Source organism: Lichenostomus cassidix, chromosome 6, assembly GCF_008360975.1.
Source record: "Lichenostomus cassidix isolate B80296 chromosome 6, HeHo_3.0, whole genome shotgun sequence".
In the NCBI taxonomy this organism is placed as follows: Eukaryota; Metazoa; Chordata; class Aves; order Passeriformes; family Meliphagidae; genus Lichenostomus; species Lichenostomus cassidix.
In genome coordinates, this window is record NC_139487.1 from 23,412,176 (window position 1) to 23,434,953 (window position 22,778).

Consider the following 22,778-nt stretch of genomic DNA (forward strand, 5'->3'; position numbering starts at 1 on the left):
GGCTGAATTTCTTGTAATAATGAGAAATTAGCTCTTGGATGAATTTCCAGAGGAAGAGTAGTGGCCAAGAGCTATTTGTGACCATTTGAGCTTCAGGACAAGGAAATGTGCTAGAGGTAGAAAATACAGCCTACTATATATGCACACCCAGATCATGGTTCATTGATTTCCCCCTGCCAGGAGACTAATACTCAGTCTCATCCATTGACCACTGATAGCAGAAGTCTGTGACCAAGGAAAGAAACATCACAACTGGTGAACAGAATAAGAAAATTCATTTTATTAAGATGCTAAGAAAATACTAGAAGCAGTAGAAATGTAGGTTATTGTTACAAAATAATAGGAAGCATTAATGTAATAAATGCCTGAAGACATATTCATAGTGTACAAAATAATAAAGTTCTTAGTGTTGTCTTTGAACAGGAGACATGAAAAAGTTTCAACTAACAGAGGAATGTCTTCCATTTTTGAGGTCTCTGAACCTTTGGGTTCATTTTCTGAACCCTTGGGATCATTAGCACATATTGTGAAAATTATTGAAATTACTTTTCTAGCAAAGACGGTGACCTAGTACCCACCACTAATGCTCTGTTATCTTCCTCATGCCCTCTATGTGCTGGTTCAGGGAGGAGTAGATGACCAAGCACCTGAAGCAGAACTGCTGGTCTTTTAATGATTTTGCAAGCCTAGAGCTAATGCATTTGGCTTCAACAGCTCTTCTGTCCTGCATAGGCAATGCATTGAAATCATGGTGCCACTGCACAGGTCTTTACTAGCAGTGGTATTGTTGCCAAATGATCTCTGCATATTGATAGTGAATTTTCTCTGTTGTGCGTGTAAGTTTCCCTGGGGTGGTGTGAAACTAGATCACCAAAATGATTTATGAAATGGAAACCTGTTTGAAGGTTCATATTAGTGGTAGTTTGACAGTTGTTTGGCTTTGTTATTTTAAATTACTTTTATCATGGAATCAGTTTATAAAAACAAAGAGGGGCGGGTGGTGAGTGTAGCACAGATACTGCTGTATAAAACCCAACTGTCCAATAGAGAAAAGCCCTGTCTCTGAAACTGCCAAAAGTCAAATAGTTAAGCCTTGAGTGGGGATCTGTGATGGTTCAGTTAAACGAAGTTCTGTACTAACGATGTATCTCTCTGCTCTGATAATGTATTCCTTACAACCAGTAAGGAGATTTTGAAACACTTTAACTATTAGTTGAGAGTTGCTTTTCATTAGATTTAGCTGCAGCTGTCATGAAACTTCTATTTGGGGATTTGAGTTTATTTTGTAGGCTTTGCTTATGTTGTTGTATACAAGCCTTGTATTGGTTAGGAAGGGGAAATGCTAGGGACTTGTGTGCTCCCACCGCATCTCTTAGCTAGAGATCCAGATTGTGGCTTCAAAATAAAAATTCCAGATACTTCATTGGAAGGCTAATGTGCTTTGCAGGCCAGATAAAATTTAATAGCACTTGTAGCTGCTTGAAGTGAACATTCTCAGTGGGGTGTAGGGAAGAGATGGATACTTGAGTGGTAAAAAAAAAAATTATTACATACTGTGGAAAAAAAAAAAAGAGGCTTGGCAAGAAGGATGTGTTACAAGCAATGAATACTTTTGCATGCACCCAGACACCCACCCAAAACAGACTCTTCCTTGTCTCACCTCAGAGGCTGTGGCAGTGGGGCCAGAATGTCAGCCCTGGCAAAGCTGGATGCTCAGCCTGTGCTTCCTTCAGCTGCAGCAGTGGCTTCATGCAGGCAGCTGTGGAGCTGGCCCAAGCACCTCCTGTCAATGCCCTGATTTCCATTTTCCTTATCTTGGCAGGTAGCACAGTGTTACTCTGCTTATGGCCCAAAGGATAGGCGAGCGTCTTCTCTCTGAGCTTGATACTGGTTCCTTGGCCGGGGTGAAAGCTGCTGGTGGCTACGTGCTGCATTCATAATATGGGCTATTACTCTTACAGCTCTGTATATAGATAAAGGTTAACGTTACATTTAAATTTATTGTGAATTCCTTAGTTTGTTGATATATGATGAAATCAATTCAGTGGTGTAATAGCTTTTGTATTATTACTTTAAATACTGTGCTGCCTTCCTTGCGACTCAGTGTAATGAGATGTGTGTCTTAATTGACTTTTTTTTTTAACATGATGTAGATTTGCTCTAATGATGGTTGGAAACAAATATTTTTGTATTTTATAACATAGTTGCCTGTAAACAATCAGGCTAGAAAATGTTTTCCACTGACTGCAGCTTTTCCTGGCTGCTTTTGTATCAACATTTGGCATTATCTAGTTGCTCGACTCAGTGCATTCTTGAATCGTTTTCAGGAAAAAATACTAACCTCCGTAGGACTTAGATTTTGGTTACAGACAATGATTCTTTTTGTACTTTTTCCTAATCTCTAACATCCATTTTTTTCTGTGAGGACAGAAATGGTTTTTTGAAGGAATTGAAGCCATCACTGGGAGTGGAACACTTGGATTATGAGGAGTTTTTCCTGCTAGCAGTTTCTAAGTGGACTCTGGGTGTGGGCACATATTTCTCAAGCAGTCCTCAGCATCGTGTTTAGCTTTTGGATGTGTCTGCACTTTGCTCCACAGCTATTATTACAGCTCATTTAAACAGACACAAGGTAGTTTAAAACAAATTAATTTGGGTTCCAGTAGCAGGGCTGCTGCAGGGCTAAGGTTTCACTGTCTGAATATCTAGCCAGAGCTGGTGTTTGTATATTTTGAATTCATATTTTTGTGGCTCTGGCTCACCTACAGTTGCTGCTGTAGAGGTGCTATAATCATACCTGACTTGTCACCATGGATTGTATGCTCTCTTTGTTGCATTTTAAAGTAGTGAATTTCAATAAATTGCAAGGGATGAAAGTTGAGAGAGCAGCTTTATAGGCAGGTCTTCAGTCCATGCATAAAATGGACAAAAAATGGGATGTTACATCGCTGCTAGCCAGCCCATTGCAGCCAGGCAAGATGCCACCAACTGGTATCTATCTCCAGATTCTCTGTATTGACATGAGTCATTCAGACCTGCTGAAAGCATTAGGTCTAGTCATAACTTGCCCCAGTAAAGGTTCATAATAGCTTCAAGAGACTATCCCAGTCTCTGTCATTTTTCTGAGCTCAGGGCTGTCAGTCTGACAAGTTGGAGTTTTCTGCACATTATCAGTTTTAGTGGGTCATGAGCTGGTGAGCAGCTTGGGGTGAAATCTTCATCTCACTCAAGTTGCTGTATGCTTTACTATTCACCTCAATGTTCCTTGTTTTCTCCACATGCCATTGAATTAACATGTATTTCAAATAGGGATCAAATTTGTAAACCCTATCGGGCTCCTGTAACTGCTGCCAGGTGTTGGAGGTGATTGATGACGTTGTTACTGGCCCTTACAGGAGAAGTGGATGGGCTTTGGTGCCTCAAATTGCTGCTCCCTCATATTGCTACCTGTTTACTGCAAAAGACAGAAGCCTCCTTTCAACCATTCTGCTTCATGTTTCAGCCTCTCTCCTGCTGCCAAGAATATTTTTACTCTGCATCAAGAGAAAATGAATTCATGCCTTCAGGATTTGTACTCTTTGCTCTGTGCTATATGATAGCAACCCAGTGAGATGTGCAAGTGGAAACTGCATTAATGATTGATAAAAGCTGAGAGCTGTTTAAATTTTTTTCCTGTTTAATGACTATCAATAATTTAATGCATTTACTGTATGTTTTTAAGAAATAACACCCATATTACAGGCTTGGGTTTAATAGGCTAAATGATTCAAGCTTCAAAAAATACATATTTCCAACATGAAGTGTATCTTCTTAATTAAGAATAAGATAGAAAAATATGAAATCAGGCTTGTAAGACAGAGGTAGTTGCTGCAAAAAAAAAGCTTCTGCCTGGCCTATCCCCACCCCCCTTATCCTTTGGGCTGTTGTCAGGTCAGCACGTAGCCCACTGGCAGCAGCACGCAGGCTACCACCTGGCAGCAGGGAGCAGCAGTGGCTACCACCCCAGCAGGGAGCCCCAGCAGGATGCTGCTTTCTCAGCCAGACATGGCCATGCACCTGACTGTCCTGTCCTGTCCTGTATGTCCTAGGTCCTGAGCCTCACTCCATCACTGTTGTTTTAGCTGGTTTATTGGCATCCTGTCACCTAAAATCGCTCAGGAATGGTTGAGGAGTGAGGCTTTGAGAGAAAGAATTGCTTCCTGCTACATTGAACTTAAAAGGTAAAATAAATGTTTGAAAAAATTATTCCCACCCTGTTTCTTTGGAAGGGACCACATTTTTCAAGTGATGAGCACCTTTCATTGTGCTTGGGTGCACTAGGTTTTGTCCTCAAGGCTTTGGGGTATAAATCCTACATGTGCTAGGTATGTACCTTTTTAGGTGATTAAGAGAAAATTAAACCTTTTTTTGATTCTTGCTGGGGTCATTGCAGTTAGGCTGGTAGGTAAATGTCATACAGAGGTTGGTATGCTTTAATAAGCATGTTACCTAAATGCATTCATGTGAATAGTGCTTCTGTAAGCTCAGATCTTTCACATGGACAAATGCCACTTTGGGAACAGCTTTTTTCAGGATCCAAGGAAAGCAGGTGGGAAAATACCGATAGCTGTAACATTAAAGCTATAGGAAACAATTGTGCGAACACCTCTATATAAAGATATAGAAATACAGTACATTTGGCATTTGAATTAAAGGTTGTTCAAATTAATAACAGTTACACAGCTTGTTTAGGAAATATATTTCAAGTAAGTAAAGCCTAATCTTTTATGTAGGCATCTGCTGGTGGTGGATCCCATGAGTTCACCAAGGCAAATGAAACGAAAATTTATTTAGGAGATCTGTGTTTTCATTGACTCTTACCATGCTTTTATGCTTCTGCATCAATATTTTGGTTACTTTTTCTTGGGTTTTTTTAATAGATACTTGAGAAGAGCTTCCTGTCTTTGTGCAGATACAGTTCTGGGAAAATAGTATTCATGTTTGAAGAAGCTTATTTCTTCACAAATGTCTCTAGCACAGGTGTTTGTGGTGTAAGTCTTACCCTGTTGCGGGTATGAGACACATGCACACACACATGTGCATGGATAATAGAGATATGATTTTAATTAATACTAAATTAAAGGAGAATTTGCTGATTTCTAGCTTGTTTTCTTTATGTTGCTGTAGGTTAACACCATATTGGCTTTTCCTGAAATGTTACATGAAATGAAACATGCAAGTTCTATTTCATACTGATTCTGTGCCACTTGTAGATATTAGAAAATAGATTGGAGAAAGAACCTGATGCAGAGGCAGGAGTGGTTCTTGGCTTCAAAACCCAAGGTTGAGAGTTCTTGATCAGTTTCATCATGCTATTTAAGAGTAGGTATTTTAATCTTCTCTTTTCTTAGCTTGCTTGTTTGTTTTTTGCAGTGAGAAATGGAGACTGCTACTTCCTTCAATAGATATTAAGGAAATAGTTGTTTTATTACCTTTCCTAGATCAAAAGGTTGAAAATCAACAGGAAAAAAAAGAAAAGAACTTTTTACTTTACAAGTGATACAAACTTGGCCTATTTCTGTTAGTGCACGCTGAGTGTACACATAATTCACTTGAAGAAAAGTGCTGTGGCAATGCAGGCTGCAAGTGAAGGGCATTACTTTGCCAAAATTTTATTTTCTGAATATAAAAAGTCACTAGATAAGTTAAGACCTATGGCAAATGACCTGCAGGATCTTTGTATTTATTTGTGGGAAGTGAGCTACATTTGGGTAATACCTGGAAAAAACCACTACTTTCATTGTGCAGCAGGGAGAATAAATCTGGCATCATCATTCAGAAAAGCTTAGTCAAAATCACTTTCCAGTACTCCTGCTACATGTTTCAATCTACAGCTCAGGTACTGTCCAGAATGGGCATGCATCTTGTGAGATTTAATGAGAGCCCAGAGCTAGCTGAAATAATTGAGGATTATTTTTATTAAGCTTGATATGGGAAAGCAACTCTGCTAAATTCATTGCAGAAGTTGACTCACACACCATCTTGAGGGTGTTTGACTCAACATATGCCTAGTCATTTATCTAATGTTGATGTCAACGATTTGTTGGGTTTTGATACAGTGTTTCCCAGTTTTCTGTTTGTTTCCTTCCTGTAGTGGCTGTATACCCAAAACATTTTGACATTTTTTTTCATAAGAATTATCTCTGGCCCTGCCAGAAATTTAGTCAAGTCTTTTGGTGTTGTAAGTCATTTTGTGAGGTTTCTCCGCTTAGAATTTGACTTCTGGGTAATGTGTTATTTCTCTTCATTTTATTTTTTTTTCTTGCTTGAGGATTTGAGAACAGAGCAATCCCACCTTCTTTGGAGCAAGTGATGTTGAGTCAAACCTACGTCCGTAAATGGTACATAAGACAGATTTCTGTCTTCCTGAGAATGCTGTTAAAAAAACTTCAGTTTTTTGCACTCCGACTTCTTTTTTTGTCACCTCTTGATTTTACTTGATTTAAAAATATGCTTTCTTCAAACCTTCCATGTCTGCTTTAAATTATTTCTCCTATTCATAATAGGATGGAAAGGGAAAATTTTTAAGTACTTGAAAAGTAACCAGAATTTCAATTCTTAGCAGACTTTACTGGAGATCTGGGGGGTGGTTTCTTAGCAGGGAGAAAAATGCTGCCAAAAGTATCCTTTTGATTTGATAATGAAAAAGAAAAGCAAATTATTAATTTGATTTTGGGATACAAAACTAGCGTATGGTTGAGTGGGTGATACAATTTCTTTTTTTCTTGCATTTTGCAACCTGATCTGTGCTGAGCTGCTCAGTAAGTATTGATTTGCACATAGCCTCGGGATGTACACGTGTCAGGAGCAATTCACTAAGGGTCATTTCTTCTCCCATCCCCACAGTTAGGGCTGTAGCACTGTTTCCCTTTAAAAACAAACAAACAAAAAAAAAAACAAAACAAAACAACAAAAAGCGATTTGAGTTCTCCACGTTTTGGCTTAAGTTGCTTTGCATCAATTAGTACGTGAGGGTGAAAGCTGACAGAAAGCAGAAATGCAGCTGAGGGGTGTAAGACATTGAGAAAGTGAAATTAAACACTGTGGGAATGTTTGCCTTTAGGCAGAAGGTTGAGGAGGCAGGTTCTTGAGTGGTTACTTTTTCGTGTCAGGATCTATTCTTTTGCATTGTCAGATTATTGCTGCTCCTATTTATGGGTGCATGTAACAAGGCAGAAGAGTTTTTGAATCACTGATCTTGTTCTTTCTCTCCATAGTGCACAATTTCTGTGTGTTGTCTTCTGTGATCTTTATTTAGTTTTTCATTGTTTATTTACACTGCCACCGTTACTTCATGAATTCTTTAAATCATTGCCTATCTAGAGGGGAATCTGGACAGAATTACTCTTGCTGCTTTAAGTCTTGCTGACAGGAGAAGAGAAAAAGAGAGCTTTTGTCCCCTAGAGAAATGCAGGAACTGTGGCCATTTAGAATTGGACAGACGTGGTGGCTTTGAGGGAGATGCTGTGATAGAAGTGCTTCCTTTTATGTTGTTTCCTATCTGCTGGGGCCCCTTATTTAAAATCTCATCCGGGAGACTAGGATCTGTGTGCTGTTAGCAGATGGCTTCGTTGTTGTTTTGAGGGATGGAAGAAGTGTGTGTGGAAATGTAAGGTAGCATAGACTTTTTTCCTTACTTTGCGAACTTGTGTTCAGATTTTCCATGGGACAGAAAAGGGTAGAGTTTTCTGTATGAATATAAGCCAACAAAGTGTGATGGAGAACAGACTGGACGTGTTTCCCTTTGCTCATTCCCCATGGAAAATCTTGATTGCCATTTCCTTAAATATGTTAATGTCTTGCATGCACCCTTTAAAATAATTTTCCACTTGATTTTCCTGCCTTTCATCACAGGCAGGTACTGGAGGTAGGGAGGGGCCCATTAAATCTGGGTGTCTGTAAGTTTCTTTAACATCATGTTAGGAGTAGGGCAGAGAGATGGTCTGAGGTGAGGAATTGTGACCTTCTGGGAGTGAAGCTGGATTTCTAAGCGGTATCTTTAGTCAAAAGGTCTTTTAGATCCCTTTCCCTCCATACTGATTCAAAAAAGCCCCACACAAATATTTTTTTCTTGCTGTTACTGAAAGATTTGACATGGCTGGAGTAGGTTGTTTTGAGCAAATAGATTGTCTTAAGAAAAAGAGAAGTTGTCCTAAAAAGAAATAGAACTTATGATTAGTTGCAAATACCTCATAATTGGAGGTATGATCCTCTCAGAGAAGAGTACATAAGCACTTGAATGTTGGTATATACCTGTATGTTCAGTATGCATGTTGGAATTTGCCTTTTGCCAACTATTTTGATAGTAAATGTGGCTCATTTGAATTTTTACAGAAGTGGGTGTGAGCTTGGCTGGAGCATGTTTACTTAATAGAGTAAGTGCTCGAGAATATTTTTGAATCGGACTTTAACCCATTCTAGTGTGGGACTTTGTCCTGTTCTGACAGGAATATCTCTTTGCTTTTCTTAGTAGTGGTTGACTGGACATTCATATTCCCTATTTTGATAAGGTGACAATGGAGAAAATACAGGAACCCTAAGCTGGTATTTTGGAACTGCAGAAATAGTGACACAATAGCTCTGCCAAGAAGGAGTTGTAATCAGTAGCCTCTTCAAAAATCATGAAAGCTAATGCTTATTTCCTCTTTTTCTTTTTTTTTTTTCCTTTCTCCACCCCTCAGGAAATACTGTTGTGCTGAGGAAGAAAACAGTTCCCTCCTCCCCCTTTTTTTTTTTTTTTTTCCCCTCCTCTCCTTTCTTCTTGTCTGATTCAGAAGCTCCTGGAATGTGCTAATTGGCGGCGGCCTCTTCAGAAAGGTAAGGGGTAATTGTTATCTGCTTTTAAAGGTGTTTTGCCTGCTCTGCTCCTTCTGGAAAGGAAGGTGATGGTAGAAGAAGTTTGACTACATGGAGTTTAGCCAAGCTTCTGGTTCATGTGGATTGCCCTTCTAATACTGGAATGCAGACAGAAGCTTTGTGCACTTCTTGCTGTACTTCTGAGTGTAGGATACTGTCCCTTGAGAAAAACTAGACGATGAGATATATTTTAAATGATTGCAGAGGAAGTGAAGTAAAATGGTTTTATTGCAAACTGATTAACTAAATCTTTGCCTGAATATCAGCTTACCTGTAAAGACAGTGAATTGGGTCTGGAGAACACAATTTGAAGAATCATATGTCAAAGTGCTACTTTTATTATTATCATACATGTGCATCTAATCAGGCAAATAGAGATTGTTTTGGTTGTTAAGTTGCTTTGGTTTGTTTTTTAAACCTGATGTCTTCTCTGGGATCTGTCATGGTTTTGTGGCTGGTTGTATCACTGACAGAAAAGACAGGAACTATCTGGAACCCCAAGAGTGGTTCTGAATGGTGAGCTTCTGTGAAGAGTTGGAAACACATGGCAATTCTTTAACTCTCCAGACTTCTTCCAGTTTTGGGCAGAAGTGCAAAATGTGGTGGGTGAGAGGAATTTAATTTTGTAGTTATCTGGTGATGGGATCCACATGTAATCCATGTCCATCTTTTCACTTCAAGACATTCAATTTATGTATCAGGGATATATAAAGTACAAAAAATTAGTGCAGATTCCTAGAGCATCGTGAGCTGCATGAGCAGACTCAAGTTTGTTGCTAGACAAATTACATATGTATTTTAATATCAAAGATTTGTATTTGCTTAGGAGCTGCAGTGCTTTGAGATGTCATTTACTCTTCTATCTTTGTGATAGATGTTAATGCTCCTTGTAGTGGAGGCAATATCTTCTGTCTAGACCTCAGCCATTCTGGTTCAGAATTGACATCTTAATCCAGCTCTGAGAAGAGGTTTATGCTAACTTGCTAGCTTCTGAATTGGAGAGGCCAGTGCGTGATACAGATTGCTCAGTGGTGCTAACATTTGTGAGGGATTTTAAAAGACAGTGCGATGCAATAATGTTTTAAATTGCCCCAGCAAGATTTGTCAGAGTTCATTTGTCAGACCCCTCACACTGACTAAGTACACTAACTTATCAAGGATAAGCTCCAGACAGGTAATGTGCCTTGGGATGTTCTTTTTCTCATTCTCCATCTCATTCTTGACGGTACAGAGGCAAGCTAAGTCTTCATTGAACAGCCACTACCAGCTGTCTAGCAGTTCTGCAATAAAGCTAATGATCTAATGGGCAAATGTTTCTTGGAGACCTTCAGCTGAAGCAGAGACAAGAAGAAACATACAGACCAGCTAAAGGGTTCTCAAGGAGTTTGCAATTTCCCCCGGGCTCCTTCTATGTAATTACCTGTCTCTCTCTTTGTCTCCTATCTTTTAATGCAGGAGGAGTGTCAGACTCAAGGCCGCTAATCTTCGTTACTATGGAAAGGCTGGTTACACTCCTCTTCATGCACTTCAGAAATGGCAATCGCTGGTCCCCAGCTGGTTCCCTGAATCTCACTTAAAAATGGATGATAGCTTTCCTCCTTGGTGCCAGACTAAAGAATGCAGCTGCCTGTGCTATTGCAGGCAGGCACTGCTATTGCCACTGATGCTGTGGCATGCTGAGAGGAGCCTGCAGGAGCAGCCTTGTGGCTTCTGAACCTGTTTTCTCCCGAAAAAATGAAGGCTCTAAAATTCCTTTGAAACAGGAAATTTTGGGGCACACTGAGGCGTGGGAGGCTTGGCTGAGCTGCACATGTGGAAGAAAGATCCTATTAAGATTGGTAGCTCCAGCCGAGTTTTTGTACTGTTTCTGAATGCCTTCAAACTCCCTGGGTTGGGGTCTGAGGGAAGCACAAGCTTTAAAGCTGTTTTGCAGGATTGCGGGTCTCGCTTCTTGTTATTGTCTCCTTCCCAGCATATGTCTTATGCATTGATGGGCAGTGGAGCCAAGTGCCACTGCTCGGTGCATAGGGTCAGCTGATAGGCTGTGCACAGCCCACTGCTATTTCTCTCTGGCTGGATACATCTGTTTGTCCCTCTTGCACAGCACTGGAAATTTGGAGGGGAATCCCTGCTTGCTGCTCCCCTCCTCCTTTTCCTGCACATGCTTCCTGAGTTGCAACATGTCAGACGGATTGTTCCTCAGAAGCCATGGCTTGGGACCAGCTCCAGCACAAATGCCTTGTCTCTGTGTGCTCCTTTTCATCCTAGTGAGGAGAGGGAAACTGTCCCATGTTGGACAGGGTCCCTTTCCAGCTGCTGCAGGCTTGCACACCCAGGAAGCGTATGTTGCTAAAACCCCTTTATGGTACCTTTGTAAAATATACTTTAACTGTCTGCAAATGTACGGCATTTAAGCAGCAGAGTCTGTATTATCAAATGCAGTCATGCAGACTGTAGTCCTCAGGGTGAAAAGCTTTGGGGGGAGAGGCTGGATGTGACAGTGAAATTTGAGAATCAAAGCAAGAGGAAATTCTTGCCCATGTGTTGGACTAGAGCATGTTCAGTAGAGGTGGAGGATGGGGAACATATATTACTTCCCTGTTTGGATGTGTCCAAGGCGGGATCAGAAAGGAGAGGAAGAGACAGGACAGGGACAAGGCATCAAAAGATCAGGCTGTCCAGTGGACCACAGTTTGCTGTGTTTTGGTTTTTGCCTTTAATGCTGTACTTTTCTCCACTCATTCCTCTGACTAAATTTGGACAAAGATAATTTTCAGGTTTTTTGTTTGTTAAAAGAGCAGCCCTATCTCCATTCAGTTTTCTTCAGAGGTTATGTTTTGTATCAGTGCATCTAGAATGACTATTTTACACTGATTCATTTTTTTAAGAACTTTTATTTCCCTCATAATTTCCCCATTTTTCCTCTCTTATTTGTATAAACCTGAACTGTCTCCAAAAGAAAGGTGGTACTGCTGCTAGCTAACATTTCAGATGGGTGACACTGTGTATATTAAACAGCATGTCTGTAATGACTTACCCATCAGCTGGAAGGTTACCCTAATTTTGTATTTTTCTTTTCATATATAAATCAAGTTCATAGCTCTTGGGCATTTTGTAGAGCATTTCAACAAGGTGTTTGTTTCAGGTCTTGGATTTTTTTCTCCCTCAAATCCTTTGAGATCTTTGGGGTTAGGATTTCTCATTCGGTAACTGTATTCAGTAAAATGAAGCATCTGTCAAAGCTAGATTGCACCTTAGGAGAGGATGACAGGTTCTTCCAGAGTTCTCAGTTTGCAAAGCCATCTCTCACTTTAAATCAGGACTTTGCCAGTGCTTAAGTTCTTTAAGTACTTAATTAACTTTGCGTTAACAATGAGCCTGCCCTCTCTTGCTTTTTAGTAAAACCTTTGATTTTTTTTCAGATTTTTATTTCATGAATGTTGCAGGTATTAATTTTTTATTCTGATATGGAGAAGACTTAAATATCATAAATGTTATTGGAGAAGGGAAAGTAATTTCCATCCCAGCAGCATATTTTTCAGGTAATTTTTATGTTTAGAATCAGTTTACAATGTAGGTTTTAGAAAGCTAAGTGCTTTTTTTGTACCTCCAAAAAGGTAGTTTTAAACATTTTTGGTTTAAAGTGTACAGGAAGTGGAGAGTTCAGAGCTGAAATTAACTTGTTTTTAAATCGATTTTTTCATAGGCAAGGTTTAAAAAGGATAAAGCAGAATGAAAATTTAGCATATCTAGGCACAGGGAGATAGGTTAAAGTTGTAGTTGGAACCATGATTTTGAATTTTCTACCATTTTCAGTTGTCTGAGTCAGCCCTTTTCTGAGGGCAAACTTTACAGGTGCACGGATAAGTAAAGTGAATAGGGTTTTAGGGAGATGTGGTGAGAACACTGCAAGGGCTTGTCTTGGGGCATCTGTGTGTTTATGGCGGGCTAGAAGGTGGTGGTGTGATGGCAATGACCATTTGTTATCCTTCATTAAAACCCTTCAGTTCCTAGTGTTTTGCAGAGTAACTCAGGGATGCTTGGCTTTCCTCTAGTTTCAGCAGTTACGGTCTGCTTGTCTCAGCTGTTCATAATACAGCAGAGTTTTGGGTATTCCTCATAGTCATTGTGTTTAAGGTATATAGACCTACTTCTGAATGCAGAACTGAGTTTACTTATTTAGGAATAAATCCTTTAAGGAGTAGCATCTTCCCTTGTGCCGAAGCCTCCTCTCCTTCCCTCTTCCACCACCCTGATAAACTGCAGTTTGGTCACTAGTTGACTCCTTTTTTCATCCACACCCAGGGGGTGAAGGGATGCTTCTGGAGGCCAGATGCCTGCTCAGCATCACCCCTGCTGTGTACGTAATTGCTCTGAGCATTGAGGTGGCTTCCTGTGCTCTCTGGAGGTTTGGAGGGCTTCTAGGAGGAGCTCTCTGGTTTGAGTGGCTTGCAATGACTGCTGCAGAGCCCTGGCACTACAAACTGCCAGTCTGCAGGAAGGAGTTTCTGAAAGAGCCTGTTGTGTTAATCCATAATGAATGGCTGAGGAACAAAGTGTAACACATAGGTATTCCAGCTGTGGCAGGTTTTGGTGTTTTACTTTTGTGTATATTACATTACATTAGTTAGTGTTAGTCCTTCAAAAAGAAAGCTGCAAGGCCCAAATAAGCTAGAAAGTCCTCGTCGAAATTAGCAATGAAAAAAGACCTGGTTTGTTGCCTTATTTCCTTAAAAGTGGTAACTGTCCTCTTCTGCTAGAGAGTGACCCGTCTGGGTGCATATTGCCCCATCTTTCAGCTACACAAAGATGTCTGTGAATTCCTTATAAGTTTCAACAATTTAGTCATTCATAAAAAATTAATAATGGATCCAGAGTTATTAGAGTTTTTCATTCCTAAAGCCAGTATTTTAAAGTATGAATCCAAAATAATGAGTCAATATTTCCAAATCATGTCTTCCGGTTTTGTTTGTCCCTTCTACTGAGTTTGGCATACACATGGTTTTATGTGGTGCTGCCTGGGGTGTTGTGAGCATTGGGTACTACTTACAGCCCAGGCGGTGGTAGCAGGAATCATTCATCGTGTCTCATCCCTTTTAGGCTTAGCACACGGGAAGACTCCTGTTCAGTTAGCACAGTCATTACAGTAGAGAGCTGCACTAATATCTTGCCTGCTGCAGGACAGAAGATACTTAGTCTTGGAAGCCTTGTCATAAAAAAATTTTGTCTAGAAAATTCTGTGTAGATTTGAACTGGCCAGGTAAACATATACTGGGAAGTGCTTTGTAAAATGTGTCCTGAAATATTTTTATCTGGTGCTGATGGCCTTAAAAGCCAGATGAAGTGCATCAGTGACTCATGGTCACTTACTGCCCTGCTGTGTGATGTAAACCAGATCTTACTTTGGTGCCGTCTTGCATACAGCCTTGTCTGGCTGGACGGTGAATTTCAAGCTTGTGCTTATCGTCTGCAGTTCATAACCTAAACAAGCTATTCTCTTGAAAAAGACCTCTTAAATTGCTTGTAGCATAAATACAAAGTTTCCAATCACTTCCTTACTATTCTACATGTAATATACCTTGGTTAAACAAGAAATTAGATATAAATGTTAGAATGACCCAGGAAGTTTTATTTCCCCTTCTCACCTTCTTTCCTTCTGTTCCTCCCTCAAAATATGAATTTGCTGCAGTTCTAAGCCTGACGGTCTTTCAGTCTTCTGTGGACATTGTCACAAAACTGTGGAAGCTTAACGTTTTAAAGAAGAAAAAGGGAAGGTCTGTAGGTTTGGGTTTTGTTTGTTTTTTTTTTTTTTAAGTTTCTCAGACACATTTGGATATTTGTGACATTCATAAAATCAATTGATTAGAGAAGACGATTAGGTATATGAAGCAAAGCACTGTTTTCCAGCAAAATGAGCAGTGATGATATATTTCAGTCTTCAGATGCTTGGCTAAATAATGGTAACATACGTTTTTTGCTGCTAGAAATTGAGATTTTGGCGGTCACATGCAACTGTGAAATCTGTAGGCATATACTGTAGCAGAAGCTGTCTTTATGCATATACAGCACATGGTATTTGGCTTGGGAGAAAGTTCTTTGCTTTCTAAGAAAGTCAGGTTTTTGATGGAGTTGACTGCTGTTTGTGCTTCATAGTTAAAGTTATTTTATTCTGGAAGGACAAGTAATTTGTGTGTATTAATGGTACTGTTGTTTTGCTCCTGTTCCCAGCAACGCAGTGTGTTTTCCTGGCTCTTTCTCCTTTCCAAGCTGTTTCTTTCCAAGCTTGTGATCATAATTACAGTGCGAAGTAGATTTCATACATCTGTATATTCCAGCGGGAAAACTGAGCCTTGGAAGAATTTTGCACTGCAGGACATTTCCTTACTCACCTTTGTCTTTAAAAGTGTTTTGGTGTCCTCAAAGGGCTCTGGGAGAGTCAGTCCAAATGGCCTAATAAGACACTTGGTGTAAAGAGGATGGAGAGTAAAAGGAAAAGGCTGGAAGAAGTATGCAAGTAGTGGTTCACCAGTGTCACATTAATAGAATCCTCGAATCAAGTGCTCATTCATTTTAACTAGAGGCTAATTAATCAGAGTGAGTAGATAAAATGATAAGCTGCTTTTAATGAAGTGAAGCAGCTTTATTAGCAGTAAGCAAAATGCAAAATATTTGGTCTCTGGCACATGTGGTTTTCATGGGGATTGTGGTTTGCCACCAGCTCTGGATTGTGCTAGCCTTTTCCTTGCTGCACTCTGCAGGCAGTGCTGTCTGTGTGTTTCAGCATGTGGCCAATTCAGAATTCAGGAAATAGAATATAATCAGAAGCAGGTGTAACATTTGAAAACCAGAAGGAATGTTCCTTACAGATCTTTTTCTATGCCAGATTAGCATTTGCCAATTTTCAAGCTTCGGATGCTATTATTTTTCTTTGGAGATAGCAGGCTCTATGCTTCCAAGCAGGCAAGCAGACAAACAAAAACTGTGTGGATTTACCAGAGCGCCGCTATTTGAAAGGCAGCAGTATGACACTGCTTGGTAACTGCTAACACAGCCTGAAACCAATCAGTAATTATCTATCCATTCGCAGCTTAAGAACAGAAATGCACCAGGGTGGTGCTACTTGTGTGTATGATTAAGTAGAGGGCCAAAGCCAGCGTGCCACTGTTAAACTGGAGCAGGCTTGCATACTCTTGTTCAGATGATTTTCTGCACTGCATCTGTGCCATTGTGGTGCTCCCCAGTGTCTCGAAAAGCTGTAGAAGCCATCGGATGGCCTGCAGTGTGCATGGCAATGAAAGGCTATAATAGGAAATACATAAATGAGTCACAGAGCAAGACAATGACGTCATTTACATTGGGCTAAATTACATTAAGTGCCCACAATTAGGCTCGAAATGAAGTTCACTTATGTATATCCTTGTTGAAGTAAACTCAAATTTCCCATTCATTCATAAAATTCACGTCACAGTAAACTCCTTACAAACTAGTGGTTCAGTAAGGTTGCTGTGGTTGTGTGAACTGGAGAAGTTGAGCTGGTAGATGGACGTGATTTGCGAATAGGATGCTGGCAGGGGAACTGTCTTCCCCCCACCAGCCTTTCCTTAAAAGACTGCTTTCCAGCGCCATTCAAGTGTAAATCCCTGTGCAACAAAGGGGAGGCTGGCAGCTCCACCGGTTCAAGAGTATAAGCGATCTCGCATGCTTCAGTTGAAAGGTTGAATCCCTGAAACGCAGAATGCTGCTATAGACGGAAACTCTCAAAAGGCTGGTGAGAATGGCGGGCGGAGGGGGGGGGCAGGGGGAGCCCAGAGTTGGAAAGCTGTTGAGATCCTTGAAAGCGCAGTGACAATTTTTGTCTTTACCGTAAAGTGACCTGGAGGCAGCTGGACAAAGGGAAAGCTGCTGTTCAGGTGAGGTTACAATCACCAGCTCCAGGAGCTGGATTTTACTTGTTCTCCCCCTTAGAAACACAGCATGCTGCTCTACTTGCCAGCACTGTATATGGTGCCAATATTTTGTCTACAGTGTGCATTGAGTCCCTCTTAGTTTTCCTGTTTGGATTATTCTTTTTAATGACTTTGTGTTGTGAGTCTCAAAGCTTCAGAATTGTGATTTCTTTCTATGCAAAACAGAGTATGAAATCTTGAACACTGGGTTTTACACTGAAAGGATGAGGTTAATCTTGCACCTTCTGAAACCCTTGTAAATATTTGACCGGCTACTCGGCAACACAGCTGAACTACCTGAGTTAATGCTTAATGTGAGAGTAGTCCTGAAGTGCATGGCTTTGGTGATGGGCCAAGGGTCACAGAGTGAGCAGTAGTTCCCTATGAAGACATCTGTGCTCCCTGTTCCTTATCTTCCAGGATTCCTCCCTTTCTCCCCCCAGCCCCCCAGATCTGCAGGCAGGCGGAGGTGAGAGAGCTGAGTCCACTCCAGGCAGAGTCAGCAGGGTGTGTTCAGGTGGCAGTAAAATTTGGTTTGGGCTGTCCTGCTGACTTTCTCTGCCCTGGTGCTTTTGCTAGTCTAGTGGCAGTGTGGTAATCTCTGAGTGTCAAGTGAGGCAGAGTCTCTCAGGCTCTTCACAATTATGGTATGGAAGAAGGTTTTTATGTGCATATAAATGGCTCCAGTAGACAGTTGGTAGTAACTGGTCATTGGGGAGGAGCAGCCTAGAGACCAGTGACAAATCTGAACCTGAGTATGTTAGAATTGTAAATTGTAGGTTCTGATACTTGTCATGCCTTGATAATGTAAAAATACCTGCCTCTTGTGTTCTGAATGAAAGGCTTTCTAGTGTTGGAAAGGTAGCACCAAGACTACGTGGGAAAATGTTTTCAGCTGTATGAGGCAGATGAATGAAATTCCCCTTCTTGTTTTATGGGAACTAACCAGTGCAAGACACATTTTGCTTTTCTGATGTAAAGATTGATCATTCATAATGTTGTACCTTATCAGTCCTTCCAAGTAGCAAGAACCTTAAATGTCAGTGCAAATGGGAGAAGATTCTTTCAGAGAACTTCAATATTGTAACAGAGCCATAGCATCATTTAAAAATAAGTCCATTGTTTAGACTGATTGTTTAGGTGTGATGAATGTTGATGATGTCAGCAGAGACCATTCTAGAGACAAGCATAGTGTATTCCAGTAACCACATAAAGAAGTATCACTGCCCCACCTACAGCTCCATGAGATGGAATTAGCAAAACTTTGATTATTGAAAAATGAACTTGTTACATGGTGTTAAAAAAAATTGTAGCACTTTCTGAAACTGTGGTTTTTTAACTATTGTTGTAAAAAAAAAATGTAATTTATGGCAATAATTTATTAGGGACTAGATTTACAGTATTTACCCAATCTAGGCAGCTGTGGAGGCTATAAAAATACCCACAGCCGATTTCCAAAGGATCTGTTTGCCAGTATTGGCATTGGCAGATTCAGAAAGGAAGTAAACCTCATAGAAAGAAAGAACAAGGCATGTAGCTGTCTCCATAGCAAATACAGTGAATGATTAATGTCTCTGAATGGTGTCATTGAGAGTGATGTTATTTAGTTATGTGACACTGAACTAGTTTTTGGTGGCTGCTCCAATTTTTTTGGCTCTTGGGGTTCCCTCAGTATCTCACTCTAGGCCTGGAAGAGATGACTTTGCATCTGTGGTTAGGACTCATATTTAAGTTGTTTGATACAGTATTTCATGAGTCTCTACATTCTTGGTTGAAAATAAGTTCCAATAGTTACATGTGGTGCTTGCAAAATCCAGTTATGATTATCATTTCCCTCTCTGCCTCCTTGGTATAAGGAATCTGAAAATTGTTGGGTTTTTTTTTTTTGACATTGCTGGTACTTAGTGCACTTTAGTTAACTGTAGCTACTTTATCCTTTGTGTCAATAACTTAATAGAAATATCTTATAATTTAAATATATTTAAAAGATTTAATATATCCTTTAAATATATTTTAATTATAACTTATGAAATTATTTTGAGTTAGTGTGATACCCACCTAATAACAAATTTCCAAGATATAAGTCTTTGCATATGGTATTTCAGGTAAAAACAAAACAAGTGTTACTGCAATAGTAGTGATGATGTGCAGATATGTTTGGTGATTCATCTTGATTTTTGAAACCATTTCTCACTCAAAATATTTATGTGGTTGGGAGGGTGTTGTTTAGATTTTGGGGGGGGGGTTGGTTGTTGTTTGGGGTTTTTTAAATATGCTGAGAAGTTAGTTTATATACCCACTTACAGTTTGTTAGTCTCCATTTTCTAGTCTTCATTTCTGTGGCAGAAACATTGATTCCCGAAGATCAGTTTTGAAAATAAATTATTACCGTATTTTATCCTATTTGACGAAAATGTCTCAGGAGAAAATGAGTGTCCAAGAAAGAAGGCAGTAGTGTTGGAAGAGGTCTGTTCATGCTGGTAAGGAGTTTTGACCTCACACAGGGACTCCCTTGGGAAGGGTTCAGTATGTTTAACTCCCATGCTCCTAATCCAAACAACCCATGCAGAAGAATCAAGAAAAGATAAGGTTTGGGAAATCCTTTTGCTACGTGACTTGTGATCAGAGCACCTCAGACGTAGCTCCTACACCTTCTTCTTTTAAGATCTGCTAGTGGGCAGACACCTGTGGTGAGCACTGAGTGTAGCCCCAGCTGGCAGGTGTTAGTTTAGGTGTTTTTATAGCAGAACACAGTGCTGGAAAATAATATCATTCTTTACAACCTATTATCAGATGGGGAATTGAGATGTAGGCAGTGGTTCTTCTGAAGGACCGCGGCTTATCGTGAACTTAGCCTAGATGTGAGTGAAGTCTAGCATTTGCTTCCTGAAAGTGTTCAGCAGGTGCTACTGTAAATTGAGAGTCTGTTGGGCCACTACAAATGCCAACCCTGTGTTTCTAACTGAACACATGGATGCACAGAAAAGCAAAGTTATTTTCCTTCAGTTCCCTGGCAAGTGAATGACATAGCTGAGAATAGAATGGAGATTTCCTGATGTCCATTTCCCTCTTATAATTACCAAACAGCGCTTTCTTCTTCATTGTAAACATGAATCGAGCCAAATGGCATGCACAATTAGCTGTTTTTCCTGCAAAGCTAGGGGGAAGGAGGAGGGGATTGGAGATATAAAGGGGGAGGGGAGAGTCATTCAGGGACACTGTACCTGCTGGGGCACAATGTAATAACCGCTGGGGCAGCCTGGGCTGCAGATGCATTGTTATCTGCAGAGTCCCCGATCTGGGAGAGCTGCAAAAGGTTTAATGCAAATCCGAGACCTCTGCCATTGTGTGAGACAGATTAGGGCTCATTTGCATTCCTTCTCCTATAATAATTACCTAGCAAGGAGTGCCTGTTACCATTAGCTTCATTCTGTTTGCCTGTGATAACGCCATCAGCAATCTCTTCTCCACGGATTGTGGACACTGTGAGGAAGGGCAGTGGGCCAAAAAAATAATAATAAAAAGAAATCTGTTGGGAAAGTGGCAGAAAAATGTGAATGCTGAAAAATTAAAATGCAGATAGTTTTAGTAATAGCCATTAAATACAGCTGGAGAAATACTGAGAGCTGAAGAGTAAAAGTCAATATTAATCCATAATATTGATGAGTTGTATGGTTTTAAATATCAGTTAAGAAAAGCTAGCACAGGATTTTAACTGAGCTTTATCTATGGTGCTTCAGTAGTTTTGTTCAGTTTTCAGAATTGATTCAGATTGTTCTGAAATTAGTGCAAGTGGAGATCAGTCTTACCAAAGATAAATGTTAACAGTCTAAAACTGATGTGATACATCAGAACTTCAGGCAAAATTCAGCAAACGTAGGGCAACTTTGGGTCCTGGAACTGAAGCAAAGCAGTATTCATGACTTAGAAATAAGGGCAGATATTTGGGGTTCTTTTACCCCAATATCTGGGGTTGGTATGTTTGTTTTTAAGATCGGAGGAGTTAAATAGCAGAAAAAGAAGGCAACTAAACATGGAAGGCTGAGGCTGCTAAAATCAGCTTATTCCTTCTTACACACTAACTGCATGTAAAAGGAGCACAAAATCCTTCTGACCACCATTAGCTGTTCTTGCCACTCACACTCCTTCCCTTGGTTTTTGCCCTTTGCATTCTGACAAAGAAGCTGCTGGAGTCACCCCACCAGAGGCAGAGAGCCCTGAAATTCCCCTTTCAGCTTTGGCTCCTGCCTTGAATCCCCAGCCCTGCATGCACACTGCAGCAGCAGAGTGCAGTTACTGGGATGGAGCCCAGTAACTGCACTCTGGTCGTGTGTCACCACAGAAGATCTTCTTTGGATGTTCTTAGTGCAGGGTCAAGGGGGAACTCTGTTTGGAAGAATATAACATGCCAGATATTCCCCACACACATCAACATCAGGCAAAGAGCAGTGTGTGCCTGGACTGCCTCTGTTTTGGTGCGAGCTTTCCCCTGCCAGAATTTTCAGTGAAGTAATTGCATCTTTCACAGTGGAGGGATGGTGAAGCAGGAAGACAAATCAAAGCAACCCTGGCTTTAATCTGTCAAACAGCCACCTTATATATATTTAAACAGATAGAAGCTGATTTCTGCTCTGCAGTGGGCTGTTGAAATGAAGAGTCTCATAGTTGGGTTGTTTTGGGTGCTTTTGCTTTTTCAAGTGATATTTTGAGGGCATGCTGCCATACTCACCTTGTCATCAGTGTGGAAGCAGCAGAATGCCCAGGATGCTGCCTGAAAAAGTTGGCCATGGTTCTAAGGGCAGGGAGTGGTGAGGGGTTGCAAGGGGCTTTCCTGTAGATGACCTGTTGGGCAGTGAATGAACTGCCAGGAGAAAACCTCAGTTCCTGTGACTGGCATAATTTCTGGCTGTTGGGGATTGGGTGGGTATTGTGTTGCCTATAAAACTTTACATAACTCTGGAGACTTTAGAGATCTTCAAGTGTGAACATCCTTAGTACGCAACCAAATTTTCTGAAACTTTCCTCTTGCCATTGGATTAATTTTCTTAAACTGTGGTGGCAAGAAAAGAAACTTGGCAACACTTAGTATCAAGGTACATGGATAGGGCTAAGTGCTGCCTTCAATGAGACCACTAGATATTTAGCATTAACCAGAAGTTATATTGCTCTAAAGGATTAGAGAGAATGGCAGAGAACTGGAAATATTCATATTTCCTAAGTCTATTTTTTTCTCTTCTTGTTTTTCCCACTAAATAATATTAAAAATCGCAAACTTGACAGTTACACAAACATAAAGGGAAGGTTTAAAAGGAAAGTTTAAAAAAATAGTTTTAAAGCACATTTTTCTTAAAGAAAATGAGTACTTTTAATTCTAAATACAAACTAAAGGATACAACTGTGTTTTATTTAAAAGTAGCAGCAAAAGTCATTTGTTCATCTTCAGACTTTTTTCTAGGAGGAGAAAATACGATTTGGAGCATAGCTAGTTCTATATATATCATTTACAAGTTGTGCCATCATTACACTGGAATAAAACTGCAGTTGATATAATTGGAAAGGTCTAATGTTTGTAGTGTGTGGGGAAGGACAAGGAACTTTTGAAGTGCATGGAGAATAATAATTATGTACATCTAAATGTAAGCTAAAACAGAACAACATATGTTATTGTGTGAGTAATTGGAGATTAAAAAATGTGACTACTTAGATACTGCAGTATGATATATACACACACGATTTGAAACTCAAAAAATTATGTAAAAATAACATAGCTTCTTACACGGTTTGTATTATTCCTGCAAATTATTTTTCTCTTATGGCCCTCCTTTAATAATTATTTTGGTCCAGTCACTGTATGTATTTTCAGTCTTTTATTTTGATTCTGTAGCAATGCATCCCAAGAAATTTGTGTATTAAACAGTATTTAGCTTTTCTTCTTTG

At 40.1% G+C, this 22,778-nt stretch overlaps 1 protein-coding gene across 10 annotated transcripts in view; it reads left to right on the top strand.

Moving 5' to 3' along the window:
- Nucleotides 1-22,778, top strand: part of ZMIZ1 (zinc finger MIZ-type containing 1) — a 350,182-nt gene that overhangs the window by 50,165 nt on the left and 277,239 nt on the right. For 7 of the 10 annotated variants that reach the window (XM_085064021.1, XM_085064020.1, XM_085064026.1 and 4 more), the window contains exon 2: nucleotides 8,721-8,856. The exons of 1 other annotated variant lie outside the window; for it this stretch is intronic. The gene's annotated coding sequence lies outside the window, so the exon portion shown is untranslated. Of the gene's footprint in view, nucleotides 1-4,088; nucleotides 4,221-8,720; nucleotides 8,857-22,778 lie in introns of all 10 variants that reach the window. 2 more of the 10 variants (XM_085064018.1, XM_085064019.1) reach the window with 1 other exon arrangement.